Genomic DNA, 23,968 nt, shown 5'->3' on the forward strand with positions numbered 1-23,968 from the left:
GAGGACGGCACGGTAAGAATTTGTGGGGACTACAAAGTAACGATTAACCATTTTTCACTACAGGACCAATACCCGCTACCCAAGGCAGACGACCTGATTGCAAACCTGGCTGGAGGGAAAACGTTCACCAAGTTGGACCTGACCTCAGCCTACATGACGCAGGAGCTGGAGGAGTCTTCGAAAGGCCTCACCTGCATCAACACGCACAAAGGTCTGTTCATCTATAACAGATGCTCGTTTGGGATTCGGTCAGCCGTGGCAATCTTCCAATGGAACATGGTGAGCCTGCTAAAGTCGGTTCCTCGCACCATGGTTTCCAGGACGATATACTGGTTACAGGTTGGGACACCATGGAGCACTTGAAGAATCTGGAAGAGGTTCTTAGTCGGTTGGATCACGTGGGACTCAGGTTGAAATGCTCGAAGTGTGTTTTCCTGGTGCTGGAGGTCGAGTTCTTGGGAAGAAGAATTGCAGCAGACGGCATCAGACCCATTGACGCCAAGACGGAGGCCATCAAGAATGCGCCGAGACCACAGAATGTGACAGAGCTACGGTCGTTCCTGGAACTCCTTAACTATTTCGGTAATTTCCTACCTGGGGTAAGCACCCTGCTAGAATCCCAACATGTGCTACTGCGCAAGGGAGAAGACTGGGTATGAGGAAATTCATAAGAGGCTGCTTTTGAGAAAGCCAGAAATCTGTTGTGTTGAAACAAACTGCTTGTCCTTTATAACCTGTGTAAATGATTACTGCTAGCTTGCGATGCATCGTCATACGGGGTCAGGTGTGTGTTACAACAGGCTAACGAATCGGGGATTTTGCAACCGGTCACTTATGCGTCCAGGAGTTTGTCCAAGGCTGAAAGGGCCTTCAGCATGATTGAAAAAGAGGCTCTGGCGTGCGTTTACGGGGTAAAAAAAAAGCACCGGTACTTCTTTGGCCTCAAATTTGAGCTTGAAACTGACCACAAGACGCTCATATCGCTGTTCTCTGAGAGCAAAGGAATTAACACCAATGCCTCTACCCATATCCAACGATGGCCGCTCACGCTGTCGGCATACAACTATGTAATCCGCCACAGACCGGGCACAGAGAACTGCGCTGATGCTCTCAGTTGGCTACCATTGCCCACTACTGGGGTGGAAATGGCACAGCCTGCGAACTTGCTCATGGTAATGGATGCATTCGAAAACGAAAAGTCACCCGTACGGCTCGGCAGATCAGAACCTGGACCAGCCAGGGCCCTTTACTGTCCCTGGTAAAAAACTGTGTCCTCCATGGGAGCTGGTCCAGTGTCTCAGCAGAGATGCAGGAGGCGATTAAGCTGTTTCACAGATGCAAAGACAAAATGTCCTTGCGGGCAGACTGTCTGTTGTGGGGTAATTGCGTGGTCTTGCCCAAGAAAGACAGAGATACGTTCATTTGTGAACTGCACAGCACCCACCCAGGCATTGTAATGATGAAAGCCATAGCCAGATCCCATGTGTGGTGGCCCGGCATCGACTCAGATTTAGAGTCATGCATGCGCCAGTTGCTCTCAGCTGGGCAATGCACCCAGAGAGGAACCACTAAGTTTGTGGTCGTGGCCCTCCAAACCGTGGTCGAGGATCCACGTTGACTATGCAGGCCCATTTCTAGGCAAAATGTTCTTGGTTGTCGTGGATGCTTATTCAAAATGGATTGAATGTGCAATAATGTCTGTAAGCACGTCCACGGCCATCATCGAAAGCCTACAAGTCATATTTGCCACACACAGCCTGCCTGATGTCCTAGTCAGCGACAATGGGCCGTATTTCACCAGTGCTGAATTCAAGGAATTCATGACCCGCAATGGGATCAAGCACGTCACATCTGCCCCGTTCAAGCCCGCATCCAATGGCCAGGCAGAACAGGCAGTTCAGACCATCAAGAAAAGCTTGAAACACATGTCGGAAGGCTCCCTGCAGACCCGGCTGTCCTGAGTGCTGCTCAGCTGCCGCAACAGACTCCACTCACTCACCGGGGTTCCCCGAGCCGAGCTGCTCATGAAAAGGGCGCTCAAATCAAGGCTCCCTCTTATCCACCCTGATCTCCATGATCACGTGGAGGGCAGGAGGCATCAACAAAGTGTGTACCATGACCGCGCAAATTTGTCACGCGATATTGAGACAATGACCCTGTGTTTGTGGACATGGTCGCAAATGGCTTGCTGGCACGGTCATAGCCAAAGAGGGGAGTAGGGTGTTTCAGGTCAAATTGGCCAATGGACTAACGTGCAAAAAACATTTGGACCAAATCAAATTGCAGTTCACCAACAGCTACGAACAAGCCGAAGAAGACACCACCAACTTTGACCCTCCAACACACGCATAAGTGGCAACCGACATCTTGGTTGACCATGAAGCCGAACTCACCACCCCCAGAAACCCGGCAAGGCCTGAATTTCTACCCAGACGATTGACAAGGGAGCGAAAAGCCCCAGATCGTCTCACCCTGTAAATAATTATACGATTAACTTTACGAGGGAGTGATATTATGTATTTAACTCATTGCAACCTGTATTACACTACCACCAGAGGGCCTACCCATTGGAGTCCCAGGGGATTCCAGCATCCCTTGGGAGCACGGTATATAAGCAGGCCACCCACGAGGTACCTGCACTCTGGAGTCTTATTAAAGGAGCTAAGGTCACACTTGCTCATTGTTCACAGTATTCAATTTCATCCTTTATTATTAGCGTATCAGATAGGAACTGACTTAAGAGTGGATTGAGAGTCAGAGCCTTGTTCTGTTTACCGATATGGAATTATTTGGGCATTTCGGGGGAATTTTGGCTTGGCACCTCACTCAAAAGCAGGGCAGATCAACGCTGAGGGCTGTGCATCCAAATCACTGCCCTCTTGATATTGTGGTCCTTAATGTAACTGGAACAATTGAGAGGTCTACAAATTGGATGTTGTAATGTATACATTTGTGAGTATGCTCACAGGTTTGTGGAGCTGTTGAGTGGTGAGTGGCTTAGCCAGTCACATGTTGTTCACAACGTTAGCATCCTCGATCAGGCCAATATCCCCAGCATTTAAGCACTGACCACACTTAACCAGCTCTGTTGGACGGGTCACATTGTCCGCATGCCTGACACAAGACTCCCAAAGCAAGCACTCCACTCAGAACTCCTACATGGCAAGCGAGCCCCAGGTGGGCAGAGGAAATGTTTCAAGGACACCCTCAAAGCCTCCTTGATAAAATGCAACATCCCCACCAACACCTGGGAATCCCTGGCTAAAGACCGCCCTAGGTGGAGGAAGAGCATCCGGGAGGGCGCTGAGCACCTCGAGTCTCGTCGCCGAGAGCATGCAGAAAGCAAACACAGGCAGCGGAAGGAGCGTGTGGCAAACCAGACTCCCCACTCACCCTTTCCTTCAACGACTATCTGTCTCACCTGTGACACAGACTGTAATTCCCGTATTGGACTGTTCAGTCACCTAAGAACTCACTTTTAGAGTGGAAGCAAGTCTTCCTCGATTTCGAGGGACTGCCTACAATGATGATGATGAGAAGACTCAATAAAATCCCAACTAGTTGGGTTCGGGGGATCCACGATGAGGCAGGTGGTTGTGAGCCTGGTGGATGAACTGGTAATGTGTAGTGTGACTGTTAAACCTTTGCTAATAAACCAACTAATTGTTACTAGCAATGTGTTGCTATGAATCCTTAAACAAAGAACCCATGAAACGGATACATTGCAGGTGTACTGGCTTTTTTCTATTTGTTTTTTAGGATGTGGGCAACTCCGAGATTTATAGCCGATCCTTTGCTGCCCTGAGAATGCGTTGATGGGCCTGTTTCCCGAAACGGTTGCTGTTCTGGTGCTGATGGGCCTCCCACGGTGGCGTGACATGGGGAATACCAGGATTTTGACTCAGCGATTCGTGTCCAAGTCAGGAATGTGCACGCAACATGGATTGACGGTGTTCCCGTGCAAGTGCTGCTTTTGTGCTTGCGGGTGGGTAGAGGTGGCAGTGCTGGGAGGTGCTGATGGTGTAATCTGGGTGAGGTGCGACAGTGCCCCTGTAGGTCACTCATACCGCAGCCACGGTGGATACTGAGTCCAGAGGCAGCAGCACTTGGACGTGAGCTGTTCTGCCCCGGACGGTGTCGAGCTTCTTGTGTGTTGTTGCGGCTGTTCCCATCCAACTGATTAGTTAGCAGTCCATCACACTCCTGGCTTGAGTCTTACAGATGGTGCAGAAGCTTTGAGAGTCCGGGAGGTGAGCTTGTTGACCTGCCCTTACGTTGATGTAGGCCCCACACTGGGAGAGCTGACTTGTAACATTTACTTTGGTAACATAGCATGACGTGCTGTGACATATCCTAATAGCAACACTCGATCTTGCACATGCAAGAGGCCAGGGGCAAAGAAAAGCAAAAATAATAAGTATCATTCTCTCTCTCTCTCTCTCTCCTTTGCGTCATGTAGATTGTATGTTCAAATCCCACTCCAGGACATCAGCCCATAATCCAGGCTGACACGTATTTATCTTTCTTACCAACACCAACAGAAACAGAATGGTCCAGCATTTATCTTCGGGCTGTCTGTGGGATCTTGCTCAGTGTTAATTAGCTGCTGTCCTTCCCTACCTAACAGTCACTACAGTTTCAAAACATTTCATTGGCTATGAAGCGTTTTGGAACGTCCTGAGGATTTGAAAGCTGTGATATAAAGCAAGATCTTCCTAACTTTCTGTTGCCAAATGTTTAATCAACGTTGTTTGCCTTCCATAATAGATAAGTCATTAAGGGGAAAATTAAACTGTCATTGTTTAAATTAATAGCACTCATTTAAAAAATGAAGCTCTCTTGAGAATTAAACTTCAAATTTATTTCATCTTTGACATGCTAATGATCTGGGTTCAGTTTTCCAGAATAATAAACCAAGCCCATTATCAGAGTGGTCAGTGCAGAATGGAGCAGAATGGTTTGCATCTTTCACGTTAGATTTCTACTCATGTGTTTTTATGTTGTTGACCTAAGGCAGCACCTTTCTTTTTCTGCCTGATTCAGAAACTCAATGTAAGCTGGTCAAAGTCCCAGCTGATTGACAGCCTTGGAGGGGGAAGAGGGGCTTGGGACGGGCATGCTGAAACTAAGCGTGAAGGCCCCAGCCTGCGTGAGAACACCAGCGGCAGGTCGGAGCCAGATTAGGAACAGCGACCGGCCCCATGGACAGCGTGGCGGCATACTACTTCAGAGAGTAGCGCGAGCTGGTGCAGGAGGGCGACAGCAGCGAAGAGTGACGTCATCAAGGTCCAGGTCAGTGATTGGAGTTTGGGCAGATACAGCAGGAGCGGTAAGAGACTGTGGAGGGACGTGATCGGGGCCCAGGAGAGGCGTGAGTTCGGGGCCAGGGGCAACACGGGCCAGCCCACACTGCAATATGTGTGCGTACTAGGTCCGTGCAGCAGAGCTGGTCTCCAGCCGTCTTGGATAACCCTTGTCACTGGACGAAGACCTAGCTCTGTCAAGCCTGTGTGGTGGCTGGTGTACAACGGCCATCCCACGTTAAAAAAAAACACGCACAGGCATCTTCCTTCAGGATTTTCGGGATCCAGAATATTAGGTCCTTCATAGAAACACTTGTGAACTCATCCCTTTTGGCGTGGAAACAAGTCATCCTCGTATCAAGGGACTGCCTATTATGATGGTGATGCTGAAACTAAGGAGAATGCCAGGAACTCAAAGTATGAGACTAAGGGCTAGAAATTCGTTACAGCCAAGGAATGGGCAGTGTGTAGACTAAATTGGGGGCCAAATTGGGTCAGTAACGAAGTCCCGCCCCGGCCATGAAATTCGGGTTACCGCCCCTCACAGGAAGTGGAGTGCAATGTCGCATGTGCCACTTCCTCTTGGGGCGGTGTCCGGGTGTTGCGCGGCTTGTCCGTGTCGGGTTGACGCGTTTTAATGCCCCGCTCCTTCCGTTAAAGGGGAGGGTCGCTGCAAACTCTGCAGACCCTATGATGTCCTCCACTGGGACACCAGGGCTGCGTGATGCCGTGGCTGCACGTGCGACATTAATGGAGCCCAAGCTGACCGGTGAGTCAGCCGAAGAAATAAAATCGCGGAGCGCAACGCAGCTCACCTCCCCTTTAACTTCCACCCAGGGAGCAGAGGTCAGCTCGGTTTGTGACTCGCGAGGCTGGTGGACAACCCCCCCCCCCAAAACCCGCCACACTGGGCAAAAACAGTTTCGCCTCCGCGGGGGGTGCAAGGAGGGCACTAATGGGAGACACAGAACAGGGCAATTTCGGCCCTGGAATGATTGGTTAGCTCCAGTTGAAAATTGTCTAAGTTGCACACAAAATTCAACCTCACTCCTCATTAATACGATTGCAATCATAAATCTAGTCTAAAAGCTCAAGCTCATTGGCGTTACGCCAAAAAGATGGACAAACATCGGATGTAGTCTAAACTCAAGTAATGACTGCCACAGGCTTTTTTTACTATTTAAAGGGAAGTTCATTGATGCTGCAGCACCTCATTCTCAGCATTGTTGGGTTTGGAGCTGCCTCAACAACCATAAATAGGACAAGGTGAAGGAGCACTTATTTACAAATCCTCATGGCCGCCCCAGGAAAAGAGCCTGGAGGTTTTCCGAGGAAGCTTTGGAGGCTTTGGTCTTAGCGGTGGAGAAAAGGTGGTGGTCCTGTACCCCCCAGCTGGCAGGAGGATCTTGCCATACGTCTATATGGAGGGAGGTGGCACACCACGTCATGGGTAGCACTGTGGTCCTGACGACCCACAGCCAGTGCAGGAGGAAGTTTAACAAGATTACACGGGTGGTCAGCGTGAGTGAAGGCTTCAGCATCATAGTCTTCACACACTACTCAATGCACCACACCCCCACCACTCAACACCAACAATCTCTACCCAGCAACACTCACACCCACATCTCACACCTTGCACACAATGACAGCTATTCAACTTCGGCAGGCACAAGGGTCATTACTTATTAGAATTCACGTGATATATGTGATATGCTTAAAGATGGTGTTTGGAATACTTTGTGGTCTCTATCATTTCACCTCTGCATCAAGGAAGTCACTGTGATACGGCATGAGACAGGGATTGTATGATGGGGATGTGGTGATTCATTCATTCGAATCACAGTCTAATAAACTGGTCACGGACAGTGCGTCTGGAAGGCCGACTGTCTCGCTGCCCTCTCCTGGTCATCATCCTCTTCACCCTCTTTCTCCTTGTCCTGCTCTTCATTCTCATCCTCCTCTTGAGGTGGTCCCGCAATCCCTGGTGGCGAGGGCTGCACCATCATGATGGCCAGGTTGTGCAGCATGCAGCAGACCACCACAAAATGGGACATCTGCACCACTGAGTACTGGAGGGCTCCTCCTGAGAGGTCAAGGCAACGGAACCGTTGCTTCAATCAGTCGATGGCCTGCTCGGTGATGTTCCTGGTGGCAGCATGGCTGTCATTATATGAGTGCTGGGCAGGAGTGTTGGGGTTGCGGAGGGGACTCATGAGCCAGGTGCAGAGCGGATAGCACTTGTCTCTGATCAGCCAGCCATGAGCTTGATGTGGTGGCTGGAACAGAGCTGGCACACCCGTCTGGTACAGGATGAAGGCATCGTGGCTGCTGCTAAGATAGCGGGCATTAACGGTCTGCGGTCGCACACCAACTGCACATTAAGTGTGTGAGTGATTTCAAAAATAATGAGGGAGTTTTGTATTTGCCAGAGCACTCCCTGATACCAAAGGTCCTTGGAATAACTACGGGAAACTCTTCCAGTAGCAGGAAGTAGCACACAGCCACTCAAACTGCAAAACCCGAACTTGTCCCATTACCATTTCATCTTTGCACCATCATCCCTTGTGTCTCTCAAAGCTCTCCTGCCTTTCACCCTATCATAGACCTTCTCTTTTGTTCTTTCCTTCCCTCCCCCTTTTACTGTCCCTGCACTTCCTTACGAACCTGATACATCTCGAACTTTTCCAGTTCTGATGAAGGGTCACAGACCCGAAACATTAACTCTGTTTCTCTCTCCACAGATGCTGCCTGACCCGCTGAGATTTACAGCATTTTCTGTTTTTATTTCAGATTCCAGCATCCGCAGTATTTTACTTTTATAAAACGCTGACAAGTTCGAGTGATTGGTGAGGATCCTTTTAAATAGAGTCACTGGAACTGGCTTCCTGCTGCTGCACGCTGTAATGTATTTGCTTCATGGGTTCTTTGCTTAACAATTCATACAACAAATTGCTATTAAGAACTAGTTGGTTTATTAGCAAAGGATTAACAATCATACTACACATTACCTGTTCATCCACCAGGCTCACAACCACCTGCCTCATCGTGGAGTCCCCCGAACCCAACTGGCTGGAGTTTTATTGAGTCTTGTGAACATCACGTGACTGGCTAAGCCCCTCACAACTCAACAGCTCCAAAAACATAGAAACATAGAAAATAGGAGCAGTAGTAGGCCATTCACCCCTTCAAGTCTGCACCGCCATTCAATATGATCATGGCTGATCCTCTATCTCAACACCATATACCCGCTTTTGCCCCCTACCCCTTGATGTCTTTTGTTTCTAGAAATCTATCAATCTCCCTCTTAAATATATTCAGTAACTTGGCCTCCACAGCCTTCTGTGGTAGAGAATTCCATAGGTTCACCACCCTCTGAGTGAAAACATTTCTCCTCATCTCAGTCCTAAACTTCCTACCCCATATCCTGAGACTGTGCCCCCTTGCTCTAGACTCCTCAGCCAGGAGAAACATCCTCCCCGCATCCAGTCTATCCAACCCTGTCAGAATTTTATACATTTCAATGAGATACCCTCTCAGGTGCATACATTACACTGGGACCTTTCTCCAGCCGATAATTACCTTAGCTAAAACGGCGTTGGGAGATCGGGCATCCAGTGAGTGTTGCACACTCACTGACATCATGATCTCCATCATGGCGAGCTCCCTGGCAATCGAGGTTACCGGCAACACCAATATGGCGTGCGGCACTGGAACCGGCATCAGCTGTTGTTGCAGCTGTCAACGGCGCTTTATCGCCATCTCCTGGTGCTATAGTGTGGTACAAGCCACACAAATTTCTCCCCCAAAATATTTAGAATTCATTCACAGGATGTTGGCGGCGATGGCAAGGTTGGCATTAATTGTCCAGCCTGAGTGAGAAAGTGATGGTGGGTTGCCTTCTTGAACCGCTGGAGATTATTTGTCTAGTGAGTCACTCAATTGTATCAAACCGCTACAAGGCATGTAGAAGGCTAAAGTATAGAGAGAATGCAGTCACGCACACTGCTTACTCGGCCAACTCATTGGAGTGGGTCTGGAGTCACATATAGGCCAGACTGGGTAAGGACAGCAGGTTTCCTTCCCTGAAGGACATCAGTGAACCAGTTGGGTTTTTACAATAACCCAACAACTTCATGGTCACTTTAACTGACATCAGCTTTTTTTATTTCCAGTTTTTTAAAATTAAATTCAAATTCTCAAACTGCCATGGAGGGGTTTGAACTCTGGATTACTAGTCCAGTAACATAGCCACCACACCACCGTACCCTGTGTAAACGGGCAGGGCTATGGCAGATGAAATTCAGCGTCATTCGTGGATAAAGTGGGCAGCTTAAACATTCCATGAATGGTGTTGAAACCATCGAGGCTGAAGTTGAACGAGGTCCAGGGGTTTTACCAGGCTGAGGCATTAACTGTTCCAATCACTGTAGAGCAGCAATTAACGAGGCACATCGAATGCTGACGTGTAGAGCAGAGCAAGTCATATACAGTGCTCTCGTCACTGTGTGCTCAAGGTGTAGTCTGACGAGAGCACTGTATATGACTTGCTCTGGTCACCGAGAGACACGGGAGACATTCAAAACCTGGGGGCAGAGTAGAGCAGAGACGGACTGCACAGCTCACTCACAGCATCCCAGGACTGAGTTGTGATAAGCACTGGAGTTACTTTGGCTCTTTAGGTAATTTGGAGTGGGCCTCATAGAGGCAAACACGACAGTATATGGCATCTTCAAATTAAACCGTGTCAGTAGGTTAAAGGGGTGCAGGCTCGAACAAGCGGAAGGCAACCTTACTACTGTACCAGGAGGTTTGTCATATTGGAATGGACTTTTGATTTGGGTAGTAGAAAGACTTGCATTTATATAGCGCCTTTCACGACCACCAGATGTTACAAAGCGCTTTACAGCCAATTAAGTACTTTTTGGAGTGTAGTCACTGTTGTAATGTAGGAAACGCAGCAGCCAACTTGCACACAGCAAGCTCCCACAAACAGCAATGTGATAATGACCAGATAATCTGTTTTTGTTATGTTGATTGAGGGATAAATATTGGCCAAGTCACCGGGGATAACTCCCCTGTTCTTCTTCGAAATAGTGCCATGGGATCTTTTACATCCACCTGAGAAAGCAGGCAGGGCCTCGGTTTAACATCTCATCCTAAAGACGGCACCTGCGACAGTGCGGCGCTCCCTCAGCACTGTCTCAATTTATGTGCTCAAGCTCCTGGAGTGGGAATTGAACCTATAACCTTTGGACTCAGAGGCGAGGGTGTTACCCACTGAGCTACAGCTGACACTGTAACAGAAGCAAAACATCTAAAATCATTGAAGAAAGAACTGGATGCTGTGATTGGGGGAGCGGGAGGAGCGGGCTGGCGTTCTCTTGCCGGATGGAGCAAGAATAGGCTGATTGACTTTGCCCGTCCATATTGATCTCGTGTACACAGAGAACATGCGGGAGAGAGAACCTGTTTGGAAAACAACAGCACTCAGATGTGATAATATTTTGCAATATTACTGTGAGACAAACCAGCGAGGTAAAATTGAAATAATATTAGTGACTAAAGTCCCAGAGGGTGTGTGTGAATCTGATCCATTGCACTGGGCTTGCAGTGTTGGGGTGAGAGAGCATGTTTGAACATCTCCATTTCACCCATTATATCAGCTGACAGCCAGCTGCTTGATAAAATGCAACATCTGGGAGTCTCTGGCCCAAGACCACCCTAAGTGGAGGAAGTGCATCCGGGAGGGCGCTGAGCCCCCTCGAGTCTCGTCGTCGAGAGCATGCAGAAACCAAGCGCAGGCAGCGGAAGGAGCGTGCGGCAAACCAGACTCCCCACCCACCCTTTCCTTCAACCACTCTCTGTCCCACCTGTGACAGAGGCTGTAATTCCTGTATTGGACTGTTCAGCCACCTAAGAACTCATATTTAGAGTGGAAGCAAGTCTTCCTCGATTCCGATGGACTGCCTATGATGATGATGATGATGAGATCGTTTCAACACAAGGTCTGTTTTAATCATTAAACCCTGGCGTTGTCTTTTTGTAGTCCCAGATAAACAGAGATTTTCTTCAGCAATTGCGCTATGTGGGAACAGGTCACCTGAAGTGCTGGCCACTCTGAGAGCAGCAAGTCCATGCTGGGCAGCTCTCACTGCCGTTACCTGAGCGGTAACCGTCTCGGAATAGGGTTACTAACACTGGTTGGATGTATTCCTGGAGGTTGCATCACGTGACCTCCCGCTCCCGCCATTGGTCACTTGGCACGTCCATCTTCACGCGCCTCGCCACGCCAATTGGAAAGCGAACAGACTCTTCGTTACCCGATTGGATGATTCTTGACTGTCAGTCAAACAGACTTTTTCCCCCCTCTCTAATGTAATGTATGAACCTGTGCGCATGCCCACAGGTTTGTAGAGCTGTTGAGTTGGGAGTGGTTTAGCCAGTCACGTGATGTTCACAAGACTCAATAAAACCCCAGCCAGTTGGATTCGGGGGATCCACGATGAGGCAGGTGGTTGTGAGCCTGGTGGATGAACCAGTAATATGTAGTGTGATTGTTAAAACTTTGCTAATAAACCAACTAGTTCTTAATAGCAATGTGTTGCTATGAATCCTTAAGCAATGAACCCACGAAGCGAATACATTACATCCAGTAACTACCAAGTGAAAGTGTTCAAAGAAAATGAAGAAACAAACACAATTCTGTGTTGCCACCCCAATAATTTCTTATGTATTGCTCATAGCAGCGTCCGTGCACAGGTCATTCTTTAATTTCTGGAGACTCCAAGAGGGTTGGTAACTATATCTTGAAATTGGGTTCGGTATTGTCACCGCCCCCCTAACCCTGGCGATGTGGCGGGCACCATGTTGAAATGGGGGTCTCCCCATGGTCGCGTGCCCAGAAGTCAAGATCTACCACACCTGGAGTACTGCGTACAGTTTTGGTCTCCTTATTTAAGGAGGGATATACTTGCATTGGAGGCAGTGCAGAGAAGGTTCACGAGGTTGATTCTTGAGATGAAGGGGCTGTCCTATGAGGAAAGATTGAGCAGGTTGGGCTTGTACTCATTGGAGTTTAGAAGAATGAGAGGTGATCTTATTGAAACAGAAGATACTGAGGGGGTTTGATAGGGTCGATGCAGAGAGGATGTTTCTCCTCATGGGGAAATTTAACACTAGGGGGCATAGTCTCAGAATAAGGGGTCTCCCAGTTAAAATGGAAATGAGGAGGAATTTCTTCTCTCAGAGGGTTGTAAATCTGTGGAATTCTCTACCCCAGAGAGCTGTGGAGGCTGGGTCATTGAATATATTTAAGACGGAGATAGATGGATTTTTGAGCGATAAGGGAGTGAACGGTTATGGGGAGCGGGCAGGGAAGTGGAGCTGAGGCCAAGATCAGATCAGCCATGATCATATTGAATGGCGGAGCAGGCTCGAGGGGCCAGATGGCCGACTCCTGCTCCTATTTCTTATGTTCCCTGATTCCCATTCACTGATGCCGAAATGGTACTGCATCATTGAAACCCGTGAAGCAGTTTGGGGTTGAACCTGCGCGGTTATGCAGCCGGTTTCAGCTGCTACAGACTGCTACACTCACAGCCACTAAATAAACTTGCCATTTGTCTCACTCTGATGTCAGAGAGCGTAAAATAAATCTACAGACAGCTCACCATTTTAAGCACTTTATTTTTTTTTAAAAGGTCAGAAATTAAACAATGGCAGTATAAGTAAAATACTGAAATATGTAGCATACAGCACATCTTATCTAAAGCACGGACAAGCACTACAGCAAGCTAATCTGCCAGCAATCTAGAGAGAAAATAAATTCAAAGCTACTATCTTGCTTGTAGCAGTTGAGGGGATGAGCTGCTTCAACGTCTGTGTCACTTTGGGACCTTGCTTCGAAGGGGAAGTGTTTCAGTCACATCAGGCCGAATCGTTTCAATTCAAATTTTTTTTTTTTTTGCACAATTTTTGGGGGTGGTCTCAGATTCAGTGCGAGGTTGAAGTCACATTCTGACCCTTCGCAGCAGTCACAAGCACAACCCTTCACACGGGGAACTATCTATCCCCTTGTCTGCGGGCAGAGGTTTCAGATCACTGGAGTTTCAGTGCCTGGAAAAGTGACAACAATCCACACGTTAAGTGAAGAAACGCACAGGTCCTGCTTACAGGTTTCTACGGCAACCCACGAGCAGGGCTGCTCCTCCCCTCAGCTGCTAGGATACAGCAGCCATGGCAACAAAATCAGTAGGCTTCCACCATCAGATTGCATCTGTGTACAGTATTGTAGAACTTGAACCTTAGAGATCAGTGTAACATGATTGTTTTTTTTTTCATCTTGCAAATCATCTGTTTTATTTTTGTGTGTTGGTGGCTAATTGGTTTGAATATTTTTACTGTTTAGAGCGTTTCAACAGTAGGATTGTATCTGGCTGCTGAAGGCGTGCCTCCAAACTCTAGAACTGAGTGTGTTCTCATTCATTGTACAGTAAAGCTATGGCAAACTACAAAGCTTTTCTCACAGCAAAGCGCCATCATGCCTCCACATAAGTTTTATAGCAAAAACCATTCCTCGTTTCTATTTTTTTTCTCCAAAGCCTTTAGCGATGCCGACCTTATTTACCTTAACAAACTTTTCTGTATTTAACACAGTCCTTTTTTTTTATTCAAAATAAGATCTGAATATTTCTTTCATTAACTATATACATAAGTGCAAAAAAAAAGATGTGTCACACACAATCGCACACTGACAGGTCAAATCAGTTAAACTGCAGCATTCTCAGATTTTTCAGAGTTTTTGTTTACAACATTGCACCACGCTTTCAACTCGTTATAAAACCCGGTTCTAAATCCATGTGTTGTAAACCTCTTTGACTGAGAAAGGAACGTGCAGACACAGATTAAGGTCTCACGTACGTTTTGAATGGAACTTTGGGTATTCAAAATAGTCAAAGGATATCATCTCTCTTTGTCTGAGCATGTCTAACTGTACCTTTTTTTAAAGTCCATGTCGATGTACATTTTTTTTTTAAATTACAAGTGAAAATTCACAAATAATTTATACAAAGGTAGCCATGTTGTAGTTTTGTTGCCATAGCAACAACTCAATATCATAATTAGTTAACAATGAATCTATCATTGTAAGAGTTACATACAAAGTTAATTTTGTTCTAAAATGTAAACTACACAAACTAGGTATGTATTGTATTAAACTTTTACCGTATCCCAGTGAAGGTAAGCATTAAAATAAATGACTTTTAATGAATTAATAAATGGTTTCAAATACAAATGTTAAAACCAAACGTTTATTAGCACTCCCTCCGATTTAAATCGTTAGTTCCTAATTGACTGTAATTTAAACTAAGCAATCAACATAAAAAGTAGAGAAACTACAGCAATCAGTGTTAGAAAATGAAAAGTTTAGACGTGAGTCTTATCACAGATAGTACATTGTGTGCTGTTATGTACTTACATTTAGATTAGGCTATCAGCTCAACCCTCTATAGATTATATTGTTTTAAACCATTATAGCATCTAAGGCCTTTTACAGGCACATAGTTAAATCAAGTCAATATCTCACTGATCCTTCTGAGAGGAATGCAACTGTTTTCTCCATAGATTTTCCGTTCTCAGCGTACAGTACTGTGAAACACACAAGGGTGAAGAAATGTAGTACTATATAGTCCTGTCAGATACACTAACAGAGGCTGCAAACTACATTAACTAAAATTCCCAGATAGTTAATGGAACATGTGGCTGGTAACAATGACTCTGCCATCTTAACATAATCATTTCAGTTGCATAAAAGCACTGGTGTGATTGATTACTATCGTTCTCCTAGCTTTGTGTTGCACTTTTTGTTGTGATAGAAACGGAAGGTTAATATTAATTTTGTCCAGCCCGACTAGAAAAATCCCTGTTTCTGTCCTCTACCCTCTTCTTTCCACTTTCCCTCAGTGTGACCCGTTTTATCCAAGATTCAGGATTTCTTGCATATCATTTGCATAAGGCTGAGAAAACTAAACAAAAGAAAAAACAGAATTCTGGATGATGTAAAAAAAAAATGTGCGGTGGTGAGGTGGCACGGAATGAGACGGACCGCTGTCCTCCAGTTCTGTGACAGCGGCCTGCAACAAATACATGATTGTGTGATGCAGAAAATTCTTATTTAGAGTCACTTTCAGACAAGGTGACTGTTATGAAGGATGCACACGAGCTAATGACGTTTATAGTCTGACGACTTCCTTTTTTTCAATTAAACAAATCATTGGAATCATTCATTGCACATTTAGTCTTGTTTTCTGTTTAGTGCGGTTTCAGAAATGGGGCTTTTTTTTTTGCCTGTGTTTTCATTTGCATTTGGCGACACTAGTGCTTTGAGCTTTTGTCCTTTTAACCCTTTTTAACCATTTCTCTTTAATTGGCCGGTGGTGCCAAAACATCTGCAGCACCTCATTAAACTACCTTAAACATCCCCCTTCTGTCATTTTTTATCAACAAGAACCTCTGACCTTCCTTGAAATGGGAAGTTATTTTAAATTCCAGATTTACATTCTACACACCCTGCATGTAGGCTGGGGAATGGTGGTGTGAATGACTTGCGAGGCTAAAAGTAGGATGGTTTTTAAGTACTGAGCTAGTTCAAAGGATCGTTCCATTGAAGCTAATGGGCTTGTTCCAGCCTCCTACTTCTTTGTATTCAGAGACGACATCCACCTCCTCCCTGTGTTAACCGTACACTAGTAAAACTGCTAGCTTACAGCCGCAGTGATGGTCTACAGCTTATGACACCGGTGTAGCTACAAAATGGGTTGTGGGCATGCACAGCGTTGAATGCCATCATCTTGAATATTGCACAGTGTGACAGACACAAGCCAAAGTAAACCAGATCCTCGCATCACCAGGGCCAGAATGGAGGGACGATGAGCTCCCGAACAAGGGTCAGTTTAAATCAACCCTGTAACAGGATGGGATCAGTTGGGGGTCCAGCTATTCCGTTTGTTTCCCAGACTCAGGCATGTCTGAGCCAGCTTGGGGGGCTCCATCTCAGAGGTTTGAGCTTGACCAAGGTGTTAGGCCGAAGCCCACACAAGGTCCGCCTTGAGGAAACTCTCTCATCAGGTTGCCCGTTTTTATACCTCATTTCAGTGGGCCGGTGGATCATAGAATTATAGAATTCAAACAGCCCACCCAATGAAAAGGAACGAACATTGAGCCCCCATCGCAATTAAACTGCTTCCATGCTGCTTTTACTGGCGATGCGGGTCTGTGACCTGAAGATGTCTATTCCGAGCCGATGCCACCAAAGGCACAGTGCAGGGCCACAGCGGCCCACTTTCAGGCTGCCGTGTAACACAGGTCTCCGTCAGGGTCTGTCCGGCAGCGAGAGAGCATGTCCCGTGCCTCGACAGCGACGCATTGAGGTGACGGCGCCAAGCGGTTTTTTTTTTAGCTTCAATGAACCAGGGCTCCTTTAATACCGTCAATACATGACATTCATTCAGGCTTAATGCTGCTCACCTGGCTTTCTCTCAGGCACTGGAACACAGTGTGAAGGAAGTGGTTCTGACCAGCAACATAATGAGATAACACACGAACACGTGCAAGGCCGGTCCCCAATAGCCAAGGCCTATTTCATCACAACAGCTCAGAAGGAAAAACAGGACGAAAATATTTGCAGTAGAAAGCTTGCCATCAACAGAAAGGTCAGATGTCTCTCTACTGTAAACTGGTACAAAGTCCTCGGGTACAATTACTCAGTAACTTGCCAATGCGATAGATTGACTCCAACACACATCCGTCAATTATATAAGTTAGTTGAAACTTTTTAAAAATATGTCTACACAGATAGCGATTCTTAAATAGTCTTGTTGTAAGATTTTGAGTTTCCTAGATGAAGTGTTTATATAGTTGAGTACTGCACAGCCCATCCACAGGCTCCTGATCATAGCTATCTAATATCACAGGTGTAGGTGTGTGTTTGTGAAGCATGCACCAATATTTACACTGAAAATATTGCTATACAAAACATGTCCGTTAAATCTGGATATATTATCAGTTTATAAAATTTGATGTTACATAGACAAGGCATAATTGGAAATCGGATACACAGGAAGGACAGGAGTTCAGTGTCACTCTCTATTCCAATTATTTTTGTCCTGTTTCTCATTAACATTCATTTTTTTGTTTGTAATAAGGACTAAATAGGAAAGATGGTAATCAAATAGGAGGCTTTTGGGGAACCTGTTCCTCGAAAGACATTTCCTTAAAAACAAAACTATTTTTTATTCCAATGTAAACTTAACATTCAGTTAAGATAACACTCTTACATAAAAATCCAGACGGATAAACAATTTCTATTGATAATATACATTAAACCAACAGTCTTCATATGTTGAAAATGCTTATCACTATTACCATGAATTGATTATAAATGTATTACAACAATGAGATATAAGAAGTAGTATACCTCATTGAATTACTACACACAAGTAGTGTCTAACAGGAGTATGTAAATTTACTTGATATTTTTATAGTGCTTTTTGTTTTTCTTCTTGCCATTCCCATCATTTTGGTTTTGGTTAGCATGTAGGCTGTGGTAGGCTTACTGTGGAGGTGGTAGGAGGGGGATGATGGAAGTATATACAGAAAGGCCATGTGCAGCTCCCCAAAGAGATGTCCTGGTTTCCCACCAGCTTGCTGTTCATTCTTTCAGCATGATGTCCTACAATGCAAGCAGAGGGAAGAAAAGAAGCTAAGTTAGTGAACACAGAACAGCCCTGTTAGCATCTTATCATAAACATAATCGAGGCTGACACTCCAGTGCAGTGCTGAGGGAGCACTGCACTGTCGGAGGTGCTGTCTTTTGGATGAGACATTAAACCGAGGCGCTGTCTGCTCTCTCAGGTGGACGTAAAAGATCCCATGGCACTATTTCGAAGAAGAGCAGGGGAGTCCTCCCCAGTGTCCTGGGGCCAATATTTATCCCTCAATCAACATAACAAAAACAGATTATCTGATCATTATCGCATTGCTGTTTGTGCGAGCTTGCTGTGCGCAAATTGGCTGCTGCGTTTCCCACATTACAACAGTGACTACACTCCAAAAGAACTTAATTGGCTGTAAAGCGCTTTGAGACATTCAGTGGTCACGAAAGGTGCTATATAAATGCAAGTCTTTCTTTCTTTATCTGTTGCACTGCTTTCATGCAGCCCTCTCTGCTAAATGTTAGACTCAAACCTAATGCTTCACACTAGAGTTTCATAAAGCACTGTTATCAATAAATCACAAATAACTTATCATTTATCTTACTACAGCAAGAAATGCCCCCATAACACGGTCATTAGCCTGACAGCTGTACTGTGAATAACCAGCACTATAAACATGGTCAGCAGCTAAATCATCTCACTTTAGTAAGTTCATGGGGCTTTAGTTTTCTTAAGTTATATTAAAAATCTTATGCCAATGTGGACTTTCTCTCAACTTTTTCCATTGCATTCATAATGGGAACAGCCTAAAAGAAAGGAAGATTTGGATTTATATAGCACCTTGCACGATCACCAGACGTCTCAAAGCACTTTACAGCCAATGAAGTACTTTTGGAATGTAGTCACTGTTGTAATGTGGGAACCGCGGCAGCCAATTTGTGCACAGCAAGCTCCCACAGACAGCAATGTGATAATGGCCAGATAATCTGCTTTTTGTTATGCTGATTGAGGAATAAATATTGGCTAGGACACTGGGGATAACTCCCCTGCTCTTCTTCAAAATAATGCCATGGGATGTTTTACGTCCACTTGAGAGAGCAGACGGGACCTCGGTTTAACATCTCATCCAAAAGACGGCACCTCCGACATCCTTTGGAAACTAGTGGAATTCCATTAGTGAAGGTGCTGCAGTGCCACCTTTAGTGGGAGGGTGTAATTACAGAGTGACCGCTTTATATAGGCTGTTTCCATTATAAATGCGGAGATAGGAAGTTGTAATGGAAATATAAAAACTCTATATATGCTTGTTCTAATCTTCTGCTCTCTAATCCTACTTCACCTAAAGACTACATTGGCATTAACACCCACATCTCCAAAGCCACCCCCGCAATGCCACAGAAGATCAACAAGGGTATATTTATTTATGTATAACAGCAGTTCCAATAACCCACTAGTTACTGAACTAGCTTTCCCACCAGGTGACCGCAGGTTGAGTGCTCTGGGCTCTGGTCAGCCTGTCACTGCTGAATGAGTTTCATTATATATCTGCTAGATGGATTGCTTTACCAAGCTGAATCACTCCATCAGGTTGAGGGGATGATTGAAGTTGTTCATCTTCGCCCAGTGCTTGTCAACCACTTATCACCGCACAGTTAGTCTGTGCCATACCCTTCCCAACTCTCCCAGTTGAGTGAGAAGTGGTAAAATGGAGAGTCCTTGAGCAGAGAAAAAGAACTGAACTAGAAGAATGAGAGGCGATCTTATCAAAATGCATAAGATTCTGAGGGGGCTGGACAGAGTAGATGCAGAGAGGATGTTTCCCCTCGTGGGGGAATCTCGAACTAGGGGGCATAGTTTCAGAATAAGGGGCCGCCCAGTTAAAACAGAGATGAGGAGGAATTTCTTCTCTCAGAAGGTTGTGAATCTCTGCCTTAAATATATTCTCTGCCCCAGAGAGCTGTGGAGGTTGGGTCATTGAATATATTTAAGGCGGTGATAGACAGATTTTTGATAAGGGAATAAAGGGTTATGGAGAGCGAGCAGGGAAGTGGAGTTGAGGCCAAGATCAGATCAGCCATGATCTTAGTTAATGACGGAGCAGGCTTGAGAGGCCAAATGACCTACTCTTGCTCCTATTTCTTATGTTTTATTTGTTGCTGATTGCTTCTTGTAAAGCTTCCATTTTATAGAATCATTGCAGCAGAGAAGTGGGCCATTTGGCCCATCTAGTTTTTTTAAACTGGGGCTGTCTCCTCTAATCCTTTTCCCACCCCTTCTTCTATTCACCATTTCCAATATTTATCCAGTTTCCCTTTAAATGATGTTATAGTTTCTTCCTGAATAGCTCATTGTGGTAAAGTATTCCATGTTTAAATAATGTTCTGTGAGACATTTCCTCTACATTCTCCTTGTGTTTTCTCCCAAGTCCATGCCCCCTTGTTACTGATTCAGTATAAACAACGCCTCGCAGAGCCTTTCATTGTCTAGAAACCTCTATTAGATCTCCTGTAATCTCTCCTGGGCGCGAGACTTTCTCTTGAGGTATGGTAGTATGCTGGGCTATGTTGCTGGGCTAATCACAGCCTTTGGGACATCAAGATTCACAATGGCAAATTAGGAAATTGAGCTCAATATAGTTGGTAATTTGTGGCCTGCGAAATAAATCACTGTGAAAGTTGCTGGATTGTTGTAAAAACCCATCTGGATGACTAATGCCCTTCAGGTAAGGGAGCCTGCAACCCTTAACCTGCCTGGCCTTCATATGGCACCAGTCCCACATAATGTACTTAATGTTTAATGCCCTCTAGCAACTACCACTATTCTGCTTGTATATGGGGTAACTACAGCTGTACTGCCTGTATATGGGTAACTACACAATACTGCCTGTATATGGGGTAACTACAGCTGTACTGCCTGTATATGGGTAACTACACAATACTGCCTGTATATGGGGTAACTACAGCTGTACTGCCTGTATATGGGTAACTACACAATACTGCCTGTATATGGGGTAACTACAGCTGTACTGCTTGTATATGGGGTAACTACACGATACAGCCTGTATATGCGGTAACTACAGCTGTACTGCTTGTATATGGAGTAACTACAGCTGTACTGCTTGTATATGTTTCTATGTTTCTATAGATGAAGTCCTTACTACTAGGGGGATCAAGGGGTATGGCGAGAAAGCAGGAATTGAGTACTAAAGTTGCATGTTCAGCCATGAACTCATTGAATGGCGGTGCAGGCTAGAAGGGCCGAATGGCCTACTCCTGCACCTATTTTCTATGTTTCTATGTTTCTATATAGGTAACTGCATGATAAAACTGTATATGAGGTAACTACATGATAAAAACTGTATATGAGGTAACCACTGCCTGTATATGGGGTAACTGCAGCTGTACTGCTATATATGGGGTAACTACATGATACTGCCTTATATGGGTAACCACATGATATAGCCTGTATATGGGGTAACTACATATCACGTGTATATGGAATTGCTACAAGATACAGACTGTATATTTTTTATTTATTCACTCAGGGGATGTAGGCGTCGCTGCCAAGGCCGGCATTTATTGCCCATCCCTAATTGACCTTGAGAAGGTGGTGGTGAGCTGCAGTCCGTGTGGCGAAGATGCTCCCACAGTGCTGTTAGGGAGGGAGTTCCAGGATTTTGACCCAGCGACGATGAAAGAATGGCGATATATTTCCAAATCTTTCAAGTGGTGTTGAACATGGAGTAGCACTGATTCCCAGTTAAGAAAGTCCTATACAGTCAGCGCCTCACTGCCAACGTGGCGACACTCGATGACCCCGAGACACAGAGCACCCACAGCGCCTGGTCTGCACTCCAGGTCACCATAACCAGTGCCTGTGAAGAGACGCTCGGTCACTCAACCAGGAAACAACAGGACTGGTTTGACGAGAACGATCAGGGGATCCAGGAGCTAATAAGCCACAAGCTGAACTAAAAGCAACAACCCAATTCGGGAGCATCAAAGCAGCTCTACAGGCGGCTGAAGGCCGAGGTCCAACAAAAAACTTGCAACCTAAAGAATAGATGTTTGGTGGAGAAAGCACAGAAGATCCAGCAGCTGGCCGACAACCACAATGTGCGAGGATTCTTCACCACAGTTAAGACCACCTATGGTCCAAACTCCCAAGGCCTCACCCCACTGCTGGCCAAGAACAGGGAGTCACTCATTAAGGATACCGAGGCAGTCAGGGCCCGCTGGAAGGAACACTTCAAAGATCTCCTTAACTGAGACTCTGCCTTCAACACGATTGTCCTCGACTCCATCCTGCAGCATGCTACCCACCATCATCTCAGCAAAACCTCAGCCCTGCACAAGGTAGAAAAGGCCGTCCATCAGCTCAACAGTAACAAGGCATCAGGAGCAGAAGGAATCCCCGCTGAGGCACTAAAGTAAGGCGGAGAGGCACTATTGGCGCAAATGCATGACCTCATCTCTCTTATCTGGAAGGAGAGCATGCCGGGAGATCTCAGGGATGCCATAATCGTGACCATCTTCAAAAAAGGGGACAAGTCCGACTGCAGCAACTACAGAGGAATCTCCCTGTTGTCGGCCACTGGGAAAGTCATTGCAAGAATCCTCCTCAACCGTCTTCTCCCTGTGGCTGAAGAGATCCATCCAGAGTCACAGTGCGGATTCCGCCCACTAAGGGGTACAACGGATATGATCTTCACCGCACGACAACTGCAAGCGAAATGCAGTGAACAGCACCAACCCTTGTACATGGTCTTCTTTGACTTCACAAAGGCCTTTGACACGGTCAATCATGAGGGATTATGGAGCGTCCACCTCTGTTTCGGCTGACCCCAAAAGTTTGTCACCATCCTCTGCCTGCTCCATGACGACATGCAAGCCTTTCAGCCAATGTCCCAGATTCCTCCATTGCTATCCCTGGGTATGCCCTGTCCCACCGGCAGGACAGACCCACCCGAGGTGGTGGCACAGTGGTATACAGTCGGGAGGGAGTGTTCCTGAGAGTCCTCAACATTGGCTCTGGACTCCATGAAGTCTCATGGCTTCAGGTCAAGCATGGGCCAGGAAATCTCCTGCTGATTACCACCTACCGCCCTCCCTCAGCTGATGAATGAGTACTCATCATCATAGGCAGTCCCTCGAAATCGAGGAAGACTTGTTTCCACTCTAAAAGTGAGTTCTCGTGTGACTGTACAGTCCAATACAGGAATTACAGTCTCTGTCACAGGTGGGGCAGACAGTGGTTGAAGGAAAGGGCAGGTGGGACTGGTTTGCCGTACGCTCCTTCCACTGCCTGCGCTTGATTCTGTGAGTATGACTGTGTCAGGCTGTTGCTTTACGAGTTCTGTGGGACAGCTCTCCCAACTTTGGCACAAGTCCCCAGATGTTGGTGAGGAGGACTTTGCAGGGTCGACTGGGCTGGGTGTGCCATTGTGATGTCCGAATCCGATGCCGAGGTCGATGCCAAATTATCTGTCTGTATATGGGGTAACTATATGATGTCACCTGTATATGGTGTAACTACGCCTGTGTAGAGGGTAACTACATTAAACCACATGATACATCCTATGTAACAACTTGTATTTATACCACGACTTTAACGTAATAAACCATCCCATGACGCTTCACAGGCGTGATTAGCAAACAAAATTTGACACTGAGCAACATAAACAGCTATTAGGACAAGTTGCTTGGTCAAAGTGGTAGGTTTTAAGCAGGGTTTTAAAGAAGGAGGGAGAAGTAGAGAAGCCGAGAGGTTTATCGAGGGAATTCTGCAGTTTAGGAGCAAGAGAACTGAAGGCACGGCCGCCAATGGTGGAGCGATAAAAATTGTGAATGCGCAAGAGGCCGGAAATGGAGGAGTGCAGAGATCTTTGAGGTTTGTAGGGCTGGAGAAGGTTACAGAGATAGCGAGTGTCGAGGGCATGGAGGATTTGAAAACAAT

At 46.0% G+C, this 23,968-nt stretch overlaps 1 protein-coding gene across 10 annotated transcripts in view; it reads right to left on the reverse strand.

Moving 5' to 3' along the window:
• Positions 1-13,616: 13,616 nt before the first annotated feature.
• The window catches only part of LOC139265769 (muscleblind-like protein 3), a 212,672-nt gene continuing 202,320 nt past the window's right edge, over positions 13,617-23,968 (reverse strand). For all 10 annotated transcript variants that reach the window (XM_070883152.1, XM_070883153.1, XM_070883148.1 and 7 more), the window contains one exon: positions 13,617-18,030. The gene's annotated coding sequence lies outside the window, so the exon portion shown is untranslated. The remainder of the gene's footprint in view (positions 18,031-23,968) is intronic.

This window comes from Pristiophorus japonicus, chromosome 6, assembly GCF_044704955.1.
Source record: "Pristiophorus japonicus isolate sPriJap1 chromosome 6, sPriJap1.hap1, whole genome shotgun sequence".
Taxonomy (NCBI): domain Eukaryota; kingdom Metazoa; phylum Chordata; class Chondrichthyes; family Pristiophoridae; genus Pristiophorus; species Pristiophorus japonicus.